This window comes from Henckelia pumila, chromosome 1 (genome assembly GCF_033568475.1).
Source record: "Henckelia pumila isolate YLH828 chromosome 1, ASM3356847v2, whole genome shotgun sequence".
Taxonomy (NCBI): domain Eukaryota; kingdom Viridiplantae; phylum Streptophyta; class Magnoliopsida; order Lamiales; family Gesneriaceae; genus Henckelia; species Henckelia pumila.
In genome coordinates, this window is record NC_133120.1 from 62,780,260 (window position 1) to 62,800,752 (window position 20,493).

A 20,493-nucleotide genomic window follows, 5' to 3' on the forward strand; every position below is an offset into this window, starting at 1 on the left:
TGCATCACAATTGAAGGCAATTAATCTTGAATTATCGGAAGACATGCTTGTTCATTTAGTGCTTATATATCTTCCAAACCAGTTTAGTCAGTTCAAGATCAGTTATAACTGCCAAAAGGATAAATAGTATGTTAATGAGCTCATTTCATATTGTGTTCAAGAGGAAGATAGATTGAAGCAAGACAAGAGTGAAAGTGTCCATTATGCAAGTACCTCTAAAGATAAGGGCAAGAAAAGAATGAATGAGCTACTCTTCAAGAGGAGATGGTTCATATTCCTATGATTGATACTGATAATGTTCAAAAATGTATTCCTGTCATTGATCAGGATGTGATACAAGAACAGAAAGACATTGTCTCAACTCCCAAGTGAACAAACTCAACAACCTCAAGAACCAGTTTCTGAAGAACAAGTGTCTTTACAGAGGTCCACTAGAGAAAAGAAGAGCGCTATTCTGGATGATTACATAGTGCTACTCCAAGAACATGAGGAAAATAATGGTATGGTGGAGGATGATCCAATTAACTTTTGTCAAGACATGCAAGATTCAAATTCTCAAAAGTGGATCGAGGCAATGAATGAAGAGTATAAGTCAATGCAAGACAATAAAGTTTGGGAACTTGTCCCATTACCAGAAGGCATGAAACCCATTGGTTGTAAGTGAATTTTCAAAACCAAACGGGATTCAAAAGGTAATGTGAAAGATACAAAGCACATTTTGTAACTAAAGGTTATACTCAAAAGTATGAGATTGACTTTAAGGAGACCTTCTCTCCAATTTCATCGAAGGACTCTTTTAGGACAATCATGGCACTTGTCACACATTTCGATATGGAACTCCATCAGATGGATGTCAAGATAGCTTTTCTCAATGGAGACATTGAGGAAACAATCTATATGGTGCAATCAGAACACTTTGTGTTGTAAAATCCAAAGAATATGGTTTGCAAACTTAAGAAGTCCATCCATGGGTTAAAGTAAGATTCTCGTCAATGGTACCACAAGGTTCATCAAATAATTATCTCATTTGGCTTTGAGGTAAATGTAATGGATGATTGTGTGTATCATAAGTTCAGTGGGAGTAAGCATATCTTCCTGGTTTTGTACGTAGATGACATTTTGCTTGCCACAAATGATATAGGTATGTTAAACGATACCAAGAGATTTCTCTCTAGACATTTTGAAATGAAAAATCTTGGTAAATCCTCTTCTGTATTAGGAATCCAAATACATTGATATTGTTCTCGAGGTATTCTTGGATCATCACAAGAGAGCTATATTGGTAAGGAGCTTAAAATATTTGTCTTGCAAGATTGTAAGCCAGGTAACACCCTAGTCGCTAGAGAAGACAAGTTTAGTCTTAAACAGTGCCCTAAAGGAAGCCTCGAGAATCAAGAAAGGCAAAAGATTCCTTATGCTTTGGCTGTAGGAAGTCTTATGTATGCTCAAGACACAGATCTTGGAATCCATATGGTCAGTCACAGGCTGGCCATCCGAAAGCCAAAGGTTGGACAGATGAAGCATCAATTGTCTTGGCCAAGCAGGAAGTCTCATCCAGAAGGATACATACACATTTGGAAGGTGACTTTCCAGTGTCCTTTCGGAAATACATTCTGAATTTAAAAAAATTCAATGAAATGGAAAAGTGAGAGTGAGCCTAGATGGGCAATTTTTCCTTGATTGGTCCGACATTTGACGCAACCAGGTCATACATGCATGCCTGTGTACAATTCAAGCATCTTTCAATGCAAATCGGTCCCTAAATTAGCACTCCCTACACAGGTGTGCGTGCGAGAGATAGCCTCTTGACTAACCATTCTTACACCTTCATAAAATTTAACTCAATAGAAGCTCACTCATGCCAACTTTATTATCCTATGTGGGACAACCACACTCACACAATCTACTTAAAATTCCATATATAATTTGTCTAATTTCCATTCACTTGGAAAACCCAAGAGTCCTAAGTCCAACAAGCTTCCACGTAAATGAAAATCAAAAGATATTTGAAGATCGTCTTGATAATGTTCAATATTTGAATCCTACATAGAACAGATATATATTACCCTTTGAATCTTCCATTGTAAAATCACAAAATTTACTATTTGACAGTAGACATGATGTCATTAAACTGTACAACCGTTTGTGTAAATGAGTATATGTTTCACACATGAATCTCCCTTATATTATTCAATTCTCATGATTTTGTTCATTTTGGACATGAACACGCCTGATTTTGTGAGAGGATCTAAAACTGATCCTTGTAATTTCTTCCAAGAGGCCCCACTTCTCTCTCACATAGATGATTCTATTTTGTTTTGAACAAGAATCATTAAATGTCATATGTTTTTCCTAAATATTCATTTTTAACCAATGGAATGGATAAGAGATAACTCCCACAATGATCCACCAAATCTGTACAACTCACTGAGCCCATTTCTTGGGATCTGCTGTCAGCATAGGTTGAGTTTTCCTTCGCACCAATTTATTCTATAATTATAAGTCCATTCCCCTTGATGATTTCGCTATTAACTCTTTGTTAAACCTTTTGGTTAAAAAATTCGCTATATTATCCTTTGAATTTACATAGAAATAGAGGTAATTCTAGTTGAGATTAGTTGTCTAATGGTATTGTGTCTACGACGTACGTGTCTAGACTTACCATTATACATATTTCTTTGTGCCCTTACAATCGCAGATTGGCTATCGCAGTCAAGGAAGGATCCAAAAATTATAGTTAGGGGAGGTTTGAACTTAATATAATCAATTATATACTATTACCATATAATTATAATAAATATCACATAAAATATATTTGAAACTCATTTTAGAATTTCATGTATTTAGACTTTAGTGTAATATAACAATAAATTCGACTTCAATTATTTTTACCAATATTCCTAATTTATTTTGATTCACATCGAATATCACAACTAACAAATTAAAATTTCATTATTCAAGAATTAAAATTTTTAACTCTCAATTTTGAAAAATCTCATTTTTTTATATATATTTACACCCCACAATTGCTACACCTCCTAAAGTGAATTTCAAATCCACTTGTAGATTTTGAGTATTTTGTATCAGATATCTTGTTGTCATCATTGTATCCTTCAATAACACGGGATATCTGGCATAGTGTAGCCCATGTTCACGAATATACCTTGAATACCATAGTCATATGATATTTTTTTTCTAGTGTTCAGCTCCTGGATTACTCGTGAATCTACTCAATTTTCTTATTTCATAGGTTATATCTGGTCTTGTACAACTCATGAAGTACATTAGATTTCCAATGACTCATGAATATTCTAATTGAGAGATACTCTTACGATGTTAACTCGTTTCTATCGAAGTTATAGCCAATGCAAAGTCATCCTTATTGAAATTCTCAAGGATTTTGTCCACATAATGTGACTGGTTTAACACTATACCTTCTAATATTATATGGATTTTAATTCTAAGGATTACATCGGTTAGGCCCAAATATTTCATGTCGAATATTGAGTTCAACAACTTCTTAGTGGACTTAATCATCTTAGCCTTCCCCGCCCAACTCTAAATCTCAACAGGCTTTCAAAGCAGACACTAGAGTCATCAGAGGTCATGCTCCCTCACCATAAAATAGCCAAATGTCGCCCTCAACTGGATGAAACTGCACCAGATTCTAATATCAATCCATAGTAGCCCCGATACATGGTCATTAGATAATCATACATCGCTGGGATCATCAGATTCGCAGACAACGCATGACCCTCAAACTCGAATGAACAACCCATAACTAGATGTTTGGCTAACACCTCTTGAGCCATCAGAGTAGAAACCGCTAAGACAACTTATAAAGACACATAAGAGAGTCTATATCTCTTAAAAAAACTGATAGAAATAAAAGAATTTGAAGCTTTAGTATCAACCAAAAAAAATGCAGGTATACCACACAATAGAAAAGTACATGCAATCATACACTCCCACTTGGCAATGACCTGATCTCGAACCTGCCCCTAGACTCGTTGATACAAAGTAGAAGGAACGTGCCGTGCTGGTGGCTGGTGCAACTAAAAAGAAGCTTGATATCCACTATCAGATCCTCCTCGAGTGGGACAGTCCTTTTTCATGTGTCCATATCTCCACAAAGATAACAAGCACCTAATGCTATGCGGAACTCATTTGTTGGATGCTTCTTCCCAAAATGATCACAATCACCCTCTTTCTTATTCTTGTCGAAGCAGAACACTCCATTGGTACCAAAATAATAATATGTAGAACCCTGTTTATTGAAATACTGCACCCGTGGGCCAAGGGAACTAATATCATAGGAAAATTGAAAAAACTTTGCATGGTTCACACTAATCTCTGCCCGAAGACAATGGTTCACCAGATCCTCATAAGAAGTTGGATCATCACAGACTATGACCCGTTCAAAAATCTAATGGTTCAGACCTTGCAAGAAATGGTCATACTTCATATCAAAACTGACATTAATTTGCAGACAGAACGGTAACAGGTCGATGACTTTCTATTGGTACTCATCTATGGTCATATACCCCTTCTTTAGACTCAGAAACTCAATCGACTTCTCCTGGAAAAGAGCTGGAGGAAAATGTAGATTAAGAAAAAGCCTTGCGGAAATCAACCCATAAAACCTGACCCTGCTCATGGATCAACTTGGTAGTTGTGGATCTCCACAACTTCCAGGCTCATCCCTTCAACAGAAAACTATAGCCTCCATATGTTGCTCCTCAGAATAGTAAAAGGCATGGAAGCAACTCTTCATCCGCTCAAGACAATCCTCCACGGCCTCATGAATCTTGCCTCCCACCAAGGGCTTCGGTCCCATCTATAGGAACATGTGAATCTCAAAGCGACCATGACCCTCAAAATCATGGTGGTGTCCTCAAGGACATATTTGGGCATCCTTAGAGGCCCAATGACCAACACTTCCATGGCTTTCATCGGATCGACCAGTCATTTGAAAAGAAAAATTCACATCAAACCCCAAAACTAAATTACTATCCCAAAATACCATGCATTCTCTGATATCATAAATGTAGTGACCCGACCCAGATCTATACTAGGCTTAACATTTAGGCATTTAATTAACTTAACAAGAAAACTTAATCAAAGAAACATAACGGGAGGAAATTTAAACCAAGTATACAAGTCAAATCGAAAGACTACAACCGACAACTAAACCCAAAAATACGTTATACAACCATATCAAAATCAAAGTTCCTGAACTCAACAGAAACAGTACAAAACCACTAAGCGGTCACTGTCCCTACAATTAACCCTGTCTCGATCTTCCCGCCTCATCCAACTTGAGTCTTGCCCGTCGAATGGAATGTCCAAGATAAAAACCAAGGACATAAGCGAACAACTCCCAATATGTAAAGTATGAGTATACAAACCGATATGATACATGTAAAATGACGTGACTGGATAACTGGTCAAATTAAATCCTTCTCAGACTAGGCGCCAATGAGTGAGTAATGCCAACTGGGGTCCAATCTGCTAGTTAGCTTGCACACTCGTCTAAATCACCGTAGCCTCGGTCCTCATCATCATGGTAGCACCCACTGTCAGATCATATATGAGAGTGAGATACCCTTCTAGAACGACTATCTCTGTAGTGACCTGTCCCATATCACCTACTAATCATAAACTTAGGCTTGAAATTAACATAAACAGAAAACCATAATCAGAGTAAGCTGTGGAAACAAGTACTAACCCAGTTGTTTACAACCACAATAAAACTGAAACGCAAATAACAATTATACAACTCAATCAAAATAAGATAAATACTAACATAAACTTAATCTAAATCATCTCAACAAAGATACGTGAAACATACTATTTCAAAACAAATATGAACACTAAACTACAAAAATCTTCAGAGTTCAAGGAGTAAGACCAATCCAAGTGAACAGTGGAAACTCATAACTTCCACTATGCAGGAAATATTATCAACAGTAGTGATCAAATAATATCTTGTAATTACAAAACCATGTATTGATGATCCTTTCAAGAGATTCCAATTGTTTTATGATGTAGATAAGCACAGTCCAATCGTATTTGGATACAACCTTAATCTTTATCAAAAAAACTTTATTAAGTTCACAATACTTTCAGACACAAATAGTACTGCAAACACAAGAGTAGTGATTAGGTGTTTGTGAAGCTCCTTGAAACTTCTTTGCAATCTAGGTTTCTAATCAAATATCAATTCTTTCGAGCTAGCCACGTCAATGGTGTAGCGTACTGAAAAGATAACCATGAAGAAATTGACGACAACAATCTTTCCAGACCCAGAAAACTACAGGTCCCGGCTACTGTCACTAAACACTACCGGTTTAATCACTGTTTTAATCTTGTTAGACTCCATTGGAAATATTTACACCTATTCAAATATAGTGCAACTCTGGATCGCACAAAGAATCTACAAAAAATCCCTTAATATTGTGCATATTCTATCATGCCATGAGTGAACCGACATATCTTTGAGAAATTCCGCCACAAGTTCATCTAGTTAGTCTCAAAATATGCAATTGACGAATACCTATATAGATCTGGGGAATTTTCAAAACAACTGACATTCTTTGAACTCCTAAGGTCTTATACAAAACAGATATCAACTTTGAATATCTTGATCTTTATACATATCTGATGACGATAAAATCTCATATCAACCTCCTAGTACATAGGTGTACACTCAAGTCTATCAAACAAGTCAACTATATGCGATGAAGGATACTTACCCTAATTGTCACTTGGTTCGACCGTCTGTAATCAATACAAAGATACTTGGAACAATATTTCTATTTGACGATTAGCACTGGCGTTTTCCAAAGTCAAAATGTTCGGTTGAATAGATCTTACACTACTGCTTGAATCCCAAACTATCTTTCTCGATCAGGAGAAAATCCCTAAATCTCATCAAAAACACATCTGGAAAATTTCGGGAAACTGGGATATCCTGATTATCAATACTCTTTGTGAACATAATGATGGTCCCCATAGGGTCACCTTTCCCCTCCAGGTTCTAAAGCATGACATCTAGAACAATTACAATCGACATTGGGGATCAAGTTCCCTCATTATAGAACTACATGTCCTAACCCACCGAACGAAAATGTTGGGGGTGCAATAATTGTCCTTGTTGGGTAGAAAAATCGAACCATGATGCATAAACTGTTGTGTGGTTGAAAAGATTTGAGTTGCACCATTACCACAAACTATTGTTTTTGGTAAAGCGGCAATCACTCGGTCCTATAATTGGTATAAGATCCAAGGTCATGGGTTTGATTCTCATTGATTACAAGGAGTGCAATTATTGGGAGGAATATTGTTGGAGCGCAATAATTGTCCCTGCTGGATAGAGCAATCGAACCATGATGCTTGGGTTGTTGTGCGATTGAAAAGATTTTATTTTTACCATGACCACCAGCTATATCTTTTGGTAAATCGCAAGCACTCGGTCCTATAGAAACTGAACTATTTAATGATATTAATCTACAGTGTCTCTATACATAGCCTTAAAAGATCAATCAAGTTCAACAACAATTTCGGGTTCCTAGTTCCTACTGGAATCTTACATTATTGATCAGCATAACTTGGACGAGAGTGTCACTTTAATCAAATCTTAAAATTATGGTTCATCAAGGAATTAACTTATATCAAGAAAACTGGAATCAATGAAATCTCACAACCAAAGATTTTACATTCAATATCTCTGATGATGTCAGACGATATCTACAGTTAACCATTGGCACTTAACCCAATACCAAACTAAATCTTTGCACTAGAGAAAACTCTAAAATCTCAACAAGAAAATCCATTAACCATTGGAATGCTACATGATATCTAAACCTTCAGTGACTGTGTAATCCATCAAGACTAAGTAGGCTTCTAGAGTAAAACTCTGGAATATGGTCGCGATCCCTCTATAGTAAAATCAAAGACAATCGTTCCCTACCGAACGAATACAATATAGTCTACATTACTTGAAATATTTCCAAAAAATGCACCTATGATGCAACTAGTCATCCTTGGAAACAACATCAGATACTTAATATTGTTCTAAAACATTTTCTACACAGATAAACTGATAAATACTTAGCATTAACTCAAGCAATCCACATTGAAAGATGTGCAATATTACTGTTAACTAATATACCAAATGTCTGGAATCAATAATACAAAAACTTCAAGTGCTTTTACAAGAAAACCATTTTTTACATCAAGTTTTTTTCTTACAAGATTCGATACTTACAATCCGAATTCTAATACATGCAAAACTCTTACATTTCGTCTCTACAAAATGTGATAACTCTATTTTAGTCTTCTTAATGAAACTTTGTCCTCCCAAGATCTACCCAATATTTCCCATATTGAGGACAATAATCTGGTATATGTGAAGAATCTTCATTGCGTTCTCTCCAACAACATGTGAAGAATCTTCAAAGGTTCCTCCTCCGGTCATTGACAGATCGAAAACAACGCTTCATACATTTCGACCAATCTTCGGCCACTTCATAAGTATCAATGCCAATCATCAGTTGGATTCTGATTATGAGGAATCCATGTAAGTAAATTTTTCAAAAACTATCATCTTAATGATTACGGTAACTACAGTGATACTAGGCTCTTTATCACCCCAATGCATGTCACTGCCCTGGCTACTCATTGCCATAATCGGTCATCTAAAAGAAACAACAAATATTAACCCAAATCTGCAACAATTATGTCCCAAAAATCTTAATGCATGCTCTGATACCATAAATGTACCGACTCGTCCTAGATCACTTACTAATAAAAAATTTAGACATGCAATTAACATAAATAGAAAACAATAATTAGAGTCAACTACGTAAACAAGTGTTCGAGTAGGTGCCCGTCGAGCCAAGTGTTGGTCGATGGTACTTGAGATAACTCTTGTATGACAATATTTATTTTAATAATATTTGATTTATTTAATAAGGCACATCTTTATCTATATACACATGCTAGTTTGTAGTAACCCGTATCCGGAATTAAGGATTAATTGGTAATTAATCAAGTAATCATGTTTAGATTAAGTAAAACATGATTAAGAGATTTCCAAAGAATCTAAGGAGTTCAAAAATGGATCCAAAACACTCGAAATAGCCAGGATGATTTCGAGGGATTAGACGATCCAAACTAGAATCGAAGGCTCCGAACTAGGAACAGAACCAAGATGGTTGGATCGGAAGCTCTGATATGTTCGGACGGTCCGAACTCAGATCAAAGGCTCCGATCTTGCATGTCCAGTTGTCCGAGAATAATTCGTCATTGATGACGTCACCTAGGAGACTCCGGACGCTCCGAAGATTTTTTGGAGGCTCCGAACTGGTGTTGGAAGGCGTCTTCTAGAAGCTAGACACGTGGTTGGCTGAGGGAGTTCAGATGGAGGGTTCGGACGCTCCGATCGGGATCGGAGGCTCCGAACTGCGGATCGGACGGTGCGATCGTTATCTATATAAGGGGCAGCCGAGTTTATTTCTTGGTGCACCATTTCCTCTTCTCTCTTCTTCTCCTAGCTTGTAATAGATCTTCTAAGCGTCCTATAGGAAATTGAGAGGTGGCGGAGTGATCCGGGCATTGTAGCGGAGCTGTGCCTAAGATTTGAGGCAGTCTCCATCAGCGGGCTGACGACGGACGCAGGTATAGCAATGGTCTCCTTAAAATATTTAGGAGTATGCAATAGCTTAGTTAATGCTTTTAGAGCTCAATTAATGATGCAAAGGTAAATTGCATTGTAGAGCTTATTATAGTCTTGAAACCTAGAGTGAGACTGCTAGGAATGCCTTTAGAAATGTACGTAAGTACTGACTGATATGGCCAACATGATATTTCATATATGTGTTGCATGAGTATGTGTTATATGTTTCCCATGTTTTACTGCTTTAGAACATGCATGATTTTACATGAGACTGCATCGCGTACGATGTGAGTCATGATAGTTTCTATCGGTGATGAGTTACTTCTTATGGATTCGTGTCTGGGGAGGTTCAACCCCTGGTTTTACTATCACTAGGAGCGACCATGACGGTGGAGTAGACGCTATAGTTGATGGGTGAATATACGAGTGCCCCGCGAACTAGCTATCCAGCACGGAGCTGTATATTCATGGCGCCCCTGAGCAGACTGATTTACCCTTGTTTTAAAGTCACTTATGTGATGCATATATTTTATATATCATTGCTCCCGTACTGAGCGTAGTCACTCACGTCTAGTATTTTTTGTATGTCTGGACACCCCATTTGAAGGGGCAGGTGCAGGTGCAGGTGCAGGTAGTGCGCTCAGTAGTTTGGAGAGGCCAGTGACTAGTGAAGACAGCCGGATTAGCTGTAGGTTTTATTTAATTCGATTGGGTTGTATATAGAATTTGTTTAGTCGGTTGTATTCTGCCGACCAGCTTTTATTTAAGTATTCCGCAACAAATTAATGTATTTATTTTAATTGCATGCTTAATTATGCTCTAACTCTGATTAGGTAGTGGATCCAGGTTGGGTCGCTATATTTGTTGGTATCAGAACTGCATGCAAAGAGACTTGGGATATAGTACTAAGACTTTGAGTTATCCTTGTAGGATCAAGTGAGACCTAAGTAGATAATGATGTAGCATGGAATGCTAGAAGATTATCTTCACCATCGAAATGATGTAAGTTTGTCATTTCCTAAATTGGCATCAGAGAATTTCATTATGAGGAATGCAACAGTGATGAGAACACCAGTAGTAGCATATAGGTGGATAGGCTGACTACTGTGGGTAGTTCATCATTGACGCATAGAATAGCTGGTCGAAGATCGTCTGGATTCCAGCTAGGGAAGACTAGAAGAGAAGATCAAGTATTTTACTTCAATTGCATCTAAGGACTTATTGGAACGCATGGTGTGTGACAACCCATGTGGCTTCAGTACGAGAAGATTCTCCACTCTTAGTAGGAGAGATTGTCATAAAGACCTTCACCAGGAAATGCCTCGAGTGGCTAAGGAATGACTGGTAAATCGTGTAAGGTCTATAAACTCATGCAGAACATGATCCTGCCTGTATGCTTGTACCGATGCTTTCGATAGGCAAACGGGAAAATTCATGTTCAAAAGCGTGTGATGGATGTAAGAAGAACCCTAACGTTAGATCGTGAGCATAAGATGATGGCTGACATGCACTGATGCAGAGCATAGCTCGTTAGCAAGCACGAACCATTTCTCTGGAGGTCTTTGCAGGTGGGCATATAGAGTGATTTGGTCAGGAGTATGCTAGCTTTGATGCGCGTGTCAATTTGAAGCTTCATGCTCAAGAAATCAAGATCAAGTACGATGATTTAATATTGTGTTTTTGTAAATAGTATGTTAGTTGTAATGAATCATCAGACACTTATTGTATCATTTCAAGTTATTAGGTGTACATTATTCATTGTATTTTGAAAACTGTATTTGTATTACATGGGATTGTAATAAAGAAAATTGTACATAACTTGAAACAATGATACATGTATTATTTTAATCCATCGAATTGTGTTATCGGCTGTAGTGATTTCGCTAAAGCTTAGCATCCTTTTAGTTGATTAAGTGTTCAACTGTTGTAAATCATAAGTTTTGAGTAAGCCAATTGTAACTTCTTGACATGTGGTTGGTCTAGGTGTTTTCTTAGGATTGACCTAGTTAGTCGGTTGACTATGGATAGTTCCTCAGTGGGCATGAGTATTGTTCTAGGTTGTTTTCCTTAGAACAGTGAGCTGTATTGATTTCTTAGGTTGTGACCTTGTGATGATGGGTTTTCATCAGAGTGCCAGGTCAAGTAATACCAAGAGTTGTGGATTGTGACCATGATTAGACGTGAGGAGGCGCGACCCTATGCCGGTATTTTCTTGGGAGCCTTTGTGCTTCAGGGGGTGGCGGTGGGAAGGCTACGCAGTCTAGGGATTTGGTAACAGTCCCAATGAAGTATGACCTTGGTGTGGATAGATACCCAGTTTGGTATCAGTTGTTTAGATATCGTCTGGCTTTTGTCAGAGATATTTGTTTGAGTTTTCTGTTGTCAGAACCAATCTTGGAGAGATTTTCTTGACAAGTGAGTGCTCTGAGCAGATAAGTTTTGACCTATGAGATAGGGCTAGACTAGTGGATCTAGTAGGTAGTCGGATTTCTACCAGTGATGGCGCGAAGTATCGTCTGATGTTTTCAGAGATTAAGCGTAAGATTTTTCATGGGATGGAAATGATCTAGGTTGATAGACTGCAGAAAGTTTCTTGGTTTTAGTTCACCTCGATGTTCACTTTGAGTGAACGAGGTAGCGGTTAGTAGTTCTTTAAATGGCGCAAGATGAGTGCCAGTGACTACTCTTAGCTATTGTCTGATGCTGTCAAGGATAGGTGTGTTGAATCCAGCGTGATTCTTGTTATTTCAAGAATTTGGGAATAGTATACTTGTGGCAACTGGGTCAAGGTTATTAATCGAACCTTGTAGGTTTCAAGGATCAGTGGTTGTTTGATTTGATATCACTGTTATACCAAGTGTGAGCCACAGTAGATCGACGTGATCGACGAGTAAGTCCAACCAATGATGGGTTGGATGTAGTGAACCGAGAGGTACTGGGGATGGTACTTTGACGCATTGTGCTTAGGAGATTTGTACTTGGTACAATCTCAGAGCAGTTGGTGATTTGGGTATAACTATAATATCTAAGATTGCCAGAGACAGATCATTTAGGATTGCGAGTTGACTTGTGTGGTCAAGTTTGGGTGATAAACTGGTTATCAGCAGTAGTAAGAGCAAGCATAAGGAATTGGTAATTCTCCAAAATAGTAATCTCTTGTTAGGGAGAGATTGATTTGATCCGAGTATTGATTGGTATTAGAAATAGTATGCTCAAAATGAGTGGTTGGGGATCAAGTAGTCGTCCGCTAACGACAATCTCGAAGGCTGTTAGCCGAATGCCTTGCTAAGAATATTTGATTGTTCTGATGGGTTAAGTTCCAACAAGTATGGTGGATTCCAATGGGCTTTAGCAAGTGAACATCAGTTGTTTGGTTGTAATGTGAGACAAGAGCTGAGACTTGGTTTGCAAGGTCCAGCAGGATTGTTGTCACTAATATTCGGAAAGATTCTGATATGCTGAGCCATGGGAATACTAGAATGGATTGAGGACAATTGTCATAATACAGTATGAAGGACAATGCATCTTGTCTAAAGGAGGGTCACATCAGTACAGACTAATTGTCAAGGTTATTGCGTTTCATAAATAGACAATAGTCGGATGCGCGACGTGTCGTGAAGATTATTCTGAGCGTGTTAATGCTAGACAGGTTCTTTGAAAACCTTGGTAACAGGGTGGATTACGATAGTGCCAGGAGTGACGTGTTCGTCGGAGATCTTAGTTTTTTCTGAATCAAGTCAGGGCTGATGCGTTTCAGCATAAACATGAGACTGAATCCGTTGGGACTAGTTTCCTTTAAGATCAGTTATTCCGACTTTGAAATGTTGTGAGTAATGATGATAGTTGTTGGAAAACGGTGTTCAGATCAATTAGAATTGATATCCGGTGCAGCGGAAGATTAAAAATTTATTTTTATTAATATGGAACGATTCCATATCTGGGTATCAAAACTTTTACGATTAAATTCATACAAGTAAAACAAATAATCACAATTAATGTTTTACCTTAAATCTCGAAACGAGATTATGGACTCCAACAGAATTTAATCTGCTCTTCTTGTAAATCCCGGGAACTGATGGCGTCACGATCAATCACCGGAATAAGGTCCACGAACAGAAAGCAGAAACCCTCTGATTGACTCCACTAGAAATCAATCAGAAGTTTTGCGTAGAGAATAAACAGATATGATCTGTTAATTCAGATTGTAATTTTTCATAAAATCACAAGCCGAATTTTATCCGAAGGTACAGAGGAATTTTTGAAAATCCTCATGAAATAATTATGCAGTGTTCGAAAATTTGAAGACTGAATCACATGTAATTTTCGAACCCACTACATGTATTTATAGATAATTTCTAGACTAGGTTAAGTTATAATTGTGTTAGGACTCTAACTCCTTAAAGCCCACAATCCATAACTTAAGCCCAATAAGCCAAGTCCGTTGTTATAGAAATTAATATAAAATTCATCGTGACTCCGATTGATAAATTGATTTCACCAATGTGCACAGAAACCATTTCTGCATCTTTTAGAGTCAAGATAATTTTTCTGAATCCGAATTCAGTGATTTCCAAAAATGTCCATCCCTATGTCATTTTAGGAAATCTCACTCCCTTTAGTTAAGAAGTCCAACTTCTCTTTCATTAAATTTAACTCTTTAAATTTAACTATCTCTACGGGGTTTTAGTAATCCATTACTTGTGTAACCCTCAATGGTTCAGGAATACAGCTAGCCGTGGGCTCACAACTCCTTGTGACTCGGAACAACAATTTCCGACTTACCCATCGAATCATGGTAAGACCGCCTAGCAACATCGCCCCATGATTCCCTAGGTATTTCTGATAGTGCCTGCAAGAACCAGTAGATTTTGGTTAGCGTATAGTACGGTCCCTTCATCCATATATCCCGATCGAATCAACAACCATTGGTATATCCAGAGTCGTTCGAGATTCGATAACTATGCATTACATCTTGGAGATCAAATAGTGATATCGCATGTGTTACTAGGATAACCAATTAACCTAAAACAAATCATGTACTCTGGCCAGAGATTCGTCACACTAATATCTCCTCAGATCGCATAGGATATCCACACTCGCAAGTATGTGGTGAATCCTTGACAACAAAGCATCGACTCCTATATGTGTCATAAATGTACCCAATCCCAACACCTGATGACCCCAATAGAGTTGATAAATGAGTCAAAGTACAGTACTAGCATATAGAGTCTCAATGATGTTTCAAGTAATAAGGACTAATGGTGTACAACCAAAACCGCGGACTTTATCCACTCGATAAGTGATAACCACTTGGAAAGTTCGAATAGGGTAGTTCGATCATTCATCATATGAATATCCATTTGCATGCTTTGAACATCTCTATGTTCCATACCAATGAAACGTGATACTCGGCATCTCAAATGCTAGTCTCAATCTCGAGCGATCCTTATCCTTATTTGCGGACGGCTCAATTGACTAGGAACAGTTTAGAATATATAGTGACTATAAGATGTGTTTCATGATAGTCATCCCCATGTGCTACCACATCTTACATACACTATAGTATATTCAAGGTCTTTATCAAAACAACAATAGTATATCATAATATAACAATATGAAGAAAGATAAAGTCAATGCCATTATAAAAGTGTAAATTATATTAAACAAAATATTGTTTTACATAGAGTCATAAAAGCCCTTAGCCACAAGTTGGCTAACCGGGCACCCACTCTTTCAATCTCCCACTTGCCCTAAAGCCAACTAGTCATACTACGTAATCTCATTGCTTCGCGATGTTTGTCAAACAATGGTCCTGGCAAGGGCTTAGTAAGCGGATCAGCGATATTGTCTGTAGAGGCCACTCTCTCGACACTGATGTCTCCTCTTTCCACAATCTTCCGGATGATGTGGTATTTCCTCAGTACGTGTTTGGACTTCTGATGAGACCTTGGCTCCTTTGCCTGAGCAACGGCACCCGTGTTGTCACAGTACACCGGGACTGGACCAACAGCTTCAGGAATTACACCCAACTCTTGGATGAATTTCCTTATCCAAACCGCCTCTTTAGCAGCAGCTGATGCTGCAATGTATTCTGCCTCAGTGGTGAAATCCACTGTGGTGTCCTGCTTGGAACTCTTCCAAGAGACAGCACCGCCATTGAGCACGAATACAAATCCAGAGGTTGATTTCGAGTCATCCACGTCACATTGGAAGCTAGAGTCGGTGTAGCCTTCGAACTTCAATTCTCTTCCTCCATAAACCATGAACACATTCTTAGTCCTTCTCAAGTACTTAAGAATATCCTTCACGGCTTTCCAATGCATTTGACCGGGATTGTCTTGATATCTGCTCGTGACGCTCAGAGCATAGGCCACATCCGGTCTGGTAGATATCATCCCATACATGATACTACCAATGGCTGATGCATATGGTATGTGTGTCATCTTCTCACTACAACAAATTTTAGATTCAACAACGTCTAAAAGACAACGGTTTTGTGAAAAAAATTGTTGTCTCTTGAACTTTTACAATGGATTTATTAAAAGGAGTTGTTGTTTGCCTTATTTTGATAAACAACTACAACGGATTATAGCCTACGACAATGGATTTTAAAATCTGTTGTCTATTAGCGTGTTTTTTATGGCCTATGACAACGGATTTTAAAATCCGTTGTCTATGAACTGTTATTTTTATAGCCTACGACAACGGATTTTAATCTACTACAACAGTTTTATTATTTTGTGTTGTAATAGAATTAAATTTTTCTTTATTTTTTTAAATATATTAGTTAACACTTGAATTTTAAGGAAACAAATCACAGACCTAAGATTTCTTCCCTCTCCTCTCTTTGCAGGCTTCTTTCCTCGTTGCTCGCTCTCACGATCGATTCTCCGATTACCAAACCCTAGCCGCCCACTTTGCTTGCCACCTCGCCGCCACAGCACTCTAGCCCGGTAGTCACCACCACTTTGCCGCCGCAGCACTCCAGCCCGCTAGCTTAGATTCCAGACGTTGCTAGCTAACCCCCGGTCACTTCATCTAATCTTTCTCCTCCCTTTTTATGCTCTCTCAGATCTGTTCATCCCCAAATATTCATGCCCTAAAATTTGAGTTCTTTTTCATGCGATCGAAGTGTTTTCGAGATTCGCTTCTATGCGCTTCTTCTTTGGTGAGTTGAACGCCGATTTTCCGTCGATTCTTTGTGTTCTAGTGTGAATTAAAGTTTTTTTTTTGCTTTCGATTTACCATTTTTGTTGGTTTAATTTGGTGATTTGAAGATCTGGTCGATAAATTTTGTTTATCTGATCTATTCTGGTGCGATGTTTGTTTATTAATTGATTTGGTCGTGTGTGTGACTCCAAACACATGAATTAGATGACACTGTAACTTTTTAGTTGCCAAGTGTTCTTCGCTGGATTATATCTTTGTGTTTTGGTTTTTGGACGAGTGCTGATTATCGCTGTTGCTTTTTTTTTTGTTGTCTTTCTTAGTTCATTTATGGCATGATACGTGTTTATGTGGGCTGATGAGCTGCATTCGATCCAATCATCGATGGATCTAGATTTCGACTTGTTAGTTTAGATTCAGGCCTGGATTTGTTGCACGGATTTTATATCTTGGTATTTAATGATACAGATATTTCACAAAGGATTTGTACACCCATGAATAGTGAGTTACATAGTATTAATATTTGAAGCGAGGGAGGGCTAGTTATATATATTACCTATTGGACGAAGTAGAAGAAATCAAAATCCTGTGAAGAACATAAAACAGATAATAGAACTTGGCCTTTTGGTTTTTAATTGCTGATCATTATCTACGTGGTGACACCATATATCAATGCATGTTGATGCATCTTAGCTTCCTAGAAGGACCTAAATTGCAATAAAATTTGGAAAGATTGAACTTGGCCTTTTGGTTTAATATTGCTGAACTTTGAATGTGGTTGCTTTTTGTTCTGTCAGGGGGAGCAACCTCACTGTGGGTTTCCAGAAAGGAACTTTCAATAAATGTAGAGAAGCTGGCTAGAAAGGTGGTTTTGGAAGTAGACCATTCTGGTCTAATTCTTGTGCTTGAGTTCTTCTTTTCCCTGCTTCTGAACTGTACTTTTAAACGAATTCTTTGTTTTAGTAGGGATATCGTGTTCTTGTTGTGGAGCAAACAAAGACACCGGAGTAGCTTGACCTTCGTCGAAAGGAGAATGGCTGCAAGGATAAGGTCATTCTAAATAAGATAAGATCATAGGATTTATTTTTGTATAACCATAATTTCTTATGATAATTGAGTTAGTTGTTAAGCTGATAAGTTATTCCCATATTTCCAGGTTGTGAAACGGGACATTTGCGCTGTGGTCATAAAAGGAACTTTAACAGAGGGAGAAATACTTTCAACCACTCCTGAAGCTTCTTATCTTATGGCAGTGACCGAAAGTTGTCAGACTTCCACAAATCAGCGAGGTGACCATATCTTTGGTGTTTGCATGGTTGATGTTGCTACAAGAAATATTATTCTTGGACAGGTTGGTTTACCGATTTAAGTTGCAATAAATTTGTGCCAATTAGACCAACTTTCTAGATCAATTTTGATAGTATTTTAATTTCCCCATTCAATTGCATTATGTAAGTCACTTTTACTGTTAGTTTTAAGTCACTTTTACTGCTAGTTTTCTATTTAGTTAATATCTCATGATCTCACAACCCAACAGAAAAGAAACTCGTCATTTGATGTTTTGTGCACGAAAGCGTGAGAGCATTGCATGAATTTAGGAACAAGTTTTGTTGACACGCTTTCTTAACAATTTCACCTTTGGATGAACTAAGTTATTGTAGTGGGGCCGGGCCTCTCTTTATGTTTAATTCGTACACACTCTGAATTTTGTAGTTGTGTGTTGTACCACATACAGCTATAGCATATAAATATTAAATTATCAAACAAAAGTCAGTAATAGTAACTAATAACTATCAAATTAAGCATGCAAATTTATATATATATATATATATATATATATATATATATATATATATATTGTCTTCCTTTTTAATTATTGTCCATGTATGTATCAAATTAAGCATGCAAATATCTTAAATATACTTAAGACATGAAGTCAAGGAGGGCCACTGATTCACATGGGACTGCTGACACCATTTCAATCAAATTATGAAAATGGGTTTCGGTCTTTGCGAGATACATTTGTTACATGGAGATCTCCCTAAAACTCTATAATTTATTTCAAATTTTGTTTGACCACAATCTCTAACTCTTCTCGCAGGTTGATATTTTCTCTCAACTGCAAAATGCCAGCGACGCATTTTGAACTTAAACTAGAGCTGGTTTATCACATACTCTGAGATCTCCTGGTGATTCATCTTGTTAGCAGATAATCTTAAATGGTGATTCGAAGAGGCGAATCCTCTTCCATGATTATATATGCAATTCTAGGCGCATGAAGGTTACATACAGAACTCTAGATTTTGTGTAGTTTTGATGTGTTAGCATTTATCTTAGATGGAGGGCAATGCCCTATGCTATCATACTTGACACGTGTGTTATTGATGTTCTTTCTCGTTTTCTGCCTTTTCCTTTGGGAAGGGGACAATAATGTAGTCAAGTATCGAAGGCGTTTCTTTTTAAAAAGTTGATTTTAGTTAGTTTACTTCTCTTTTACCAGAAGGCTGAAGAACAGGCTCAAAAAAGCTGAAGTGGGTCCCCTGCTCTATAAAGACTTGTGATCTTCTGGTTTTCTAGCCTATGGAGAAAATAAATGTACCTCGTCTAGGCATTACTTATGTTTAGGTAGCAATGCCCTATGCTACCAAACTGATTTCCACATTGCTCATCATATTGTGAGAGTTCATCAAAAGCACGAAAATACACTTGCTCCTCCATTTACTACCGGACAATTGAAACGCTACATCTCATATGCAAAGACTTTGAAACCAAAGGTTTGTTCTTCCCTGCATAGCAGAAATGTAATTTTCAAATTCGAGATAAGTTTATGCCAACATGTCAGGTTATATTATCATGCAGCTAACCTCTGAAGCTAGACAATGCTTGGTGGAATCCTATTTCTCACTTCGCAGAGGTGATGCGGCTCTTGGTAGTAGAGTTGCTATTGGATGATCGTGAGGAAACTGGAGGCACTAATAAGGCTATCAGAGGCAATTGCATGAAGTCATTTAGATGCTGAGGTATACAAATGACTTGCACATAATAATTTGTTATTGATGTTTGCTTCAGAGGGTGATAAACCGAAGATCGAAGAGTAGTTGATGTGAGCTAGAACTAATTACACCATCAAGGATGCAAAGGGTCGGACCACCATGTCGATATTTTTTTGTAGTGAGCGTTGAATTAGAATATTAATCTCGAGTGATTTGTAATACTAAAAAATTTTATATTACATTTTATTTATGAAATTTTAAATTTTGGTTTATTTATAATATTGAAATTTATATGAAAATATTTTTTTTTGATTTTTATATAGAAAAATACAACGGATTTTATCCGTTGTCGTAGGGATTGAAAAACTGTTGTAATTAATGGTGTTGTCAAAACTGCGCTTCTACGACAACGAATAAAATCCGTTGTCGTTTCCCTCAAAGACAACGGATTTATGCCTACGACAACGGATTTATCTGTTGTCTTTGCCCTCAAAGATAACGGATAAAATCCGTTGTCTTTGACGGCAACGACAACGGATAAAATCCGTTGTCGTAGGAGCGCAGTTTTGACAACACCATCAGTTACAACGGTTTTTTACCCCCTACGACAACGGATAAAATCCGTTGTCTTTTTGCATTTTTCTTGTAGTGTCT

General features: G+C 37.6%; 1 long non-coding RNA gene across 1 annotated transcript; it reads left to right on the top strand.

The window, feature by feature from the left end:
* Positions 1-16,519: 16,519 nt before the first annotated feature.
* LOC140877681 (uncharacterized) lies at positions 16,520-18,131 on the top strand. Its single transcript, XR_012149300.1, has 4 exons — positions 16,520-16,847; positions 17,644-17,711; positions 17,813-17,896; positions 18,003-18,131. It is a non-coding gene; the product is annotated as an uncharacterized lncRNA (long non-coding RNA).
* Positions 18,132-20,493: the final 2,362 nt, after the last annotated feature.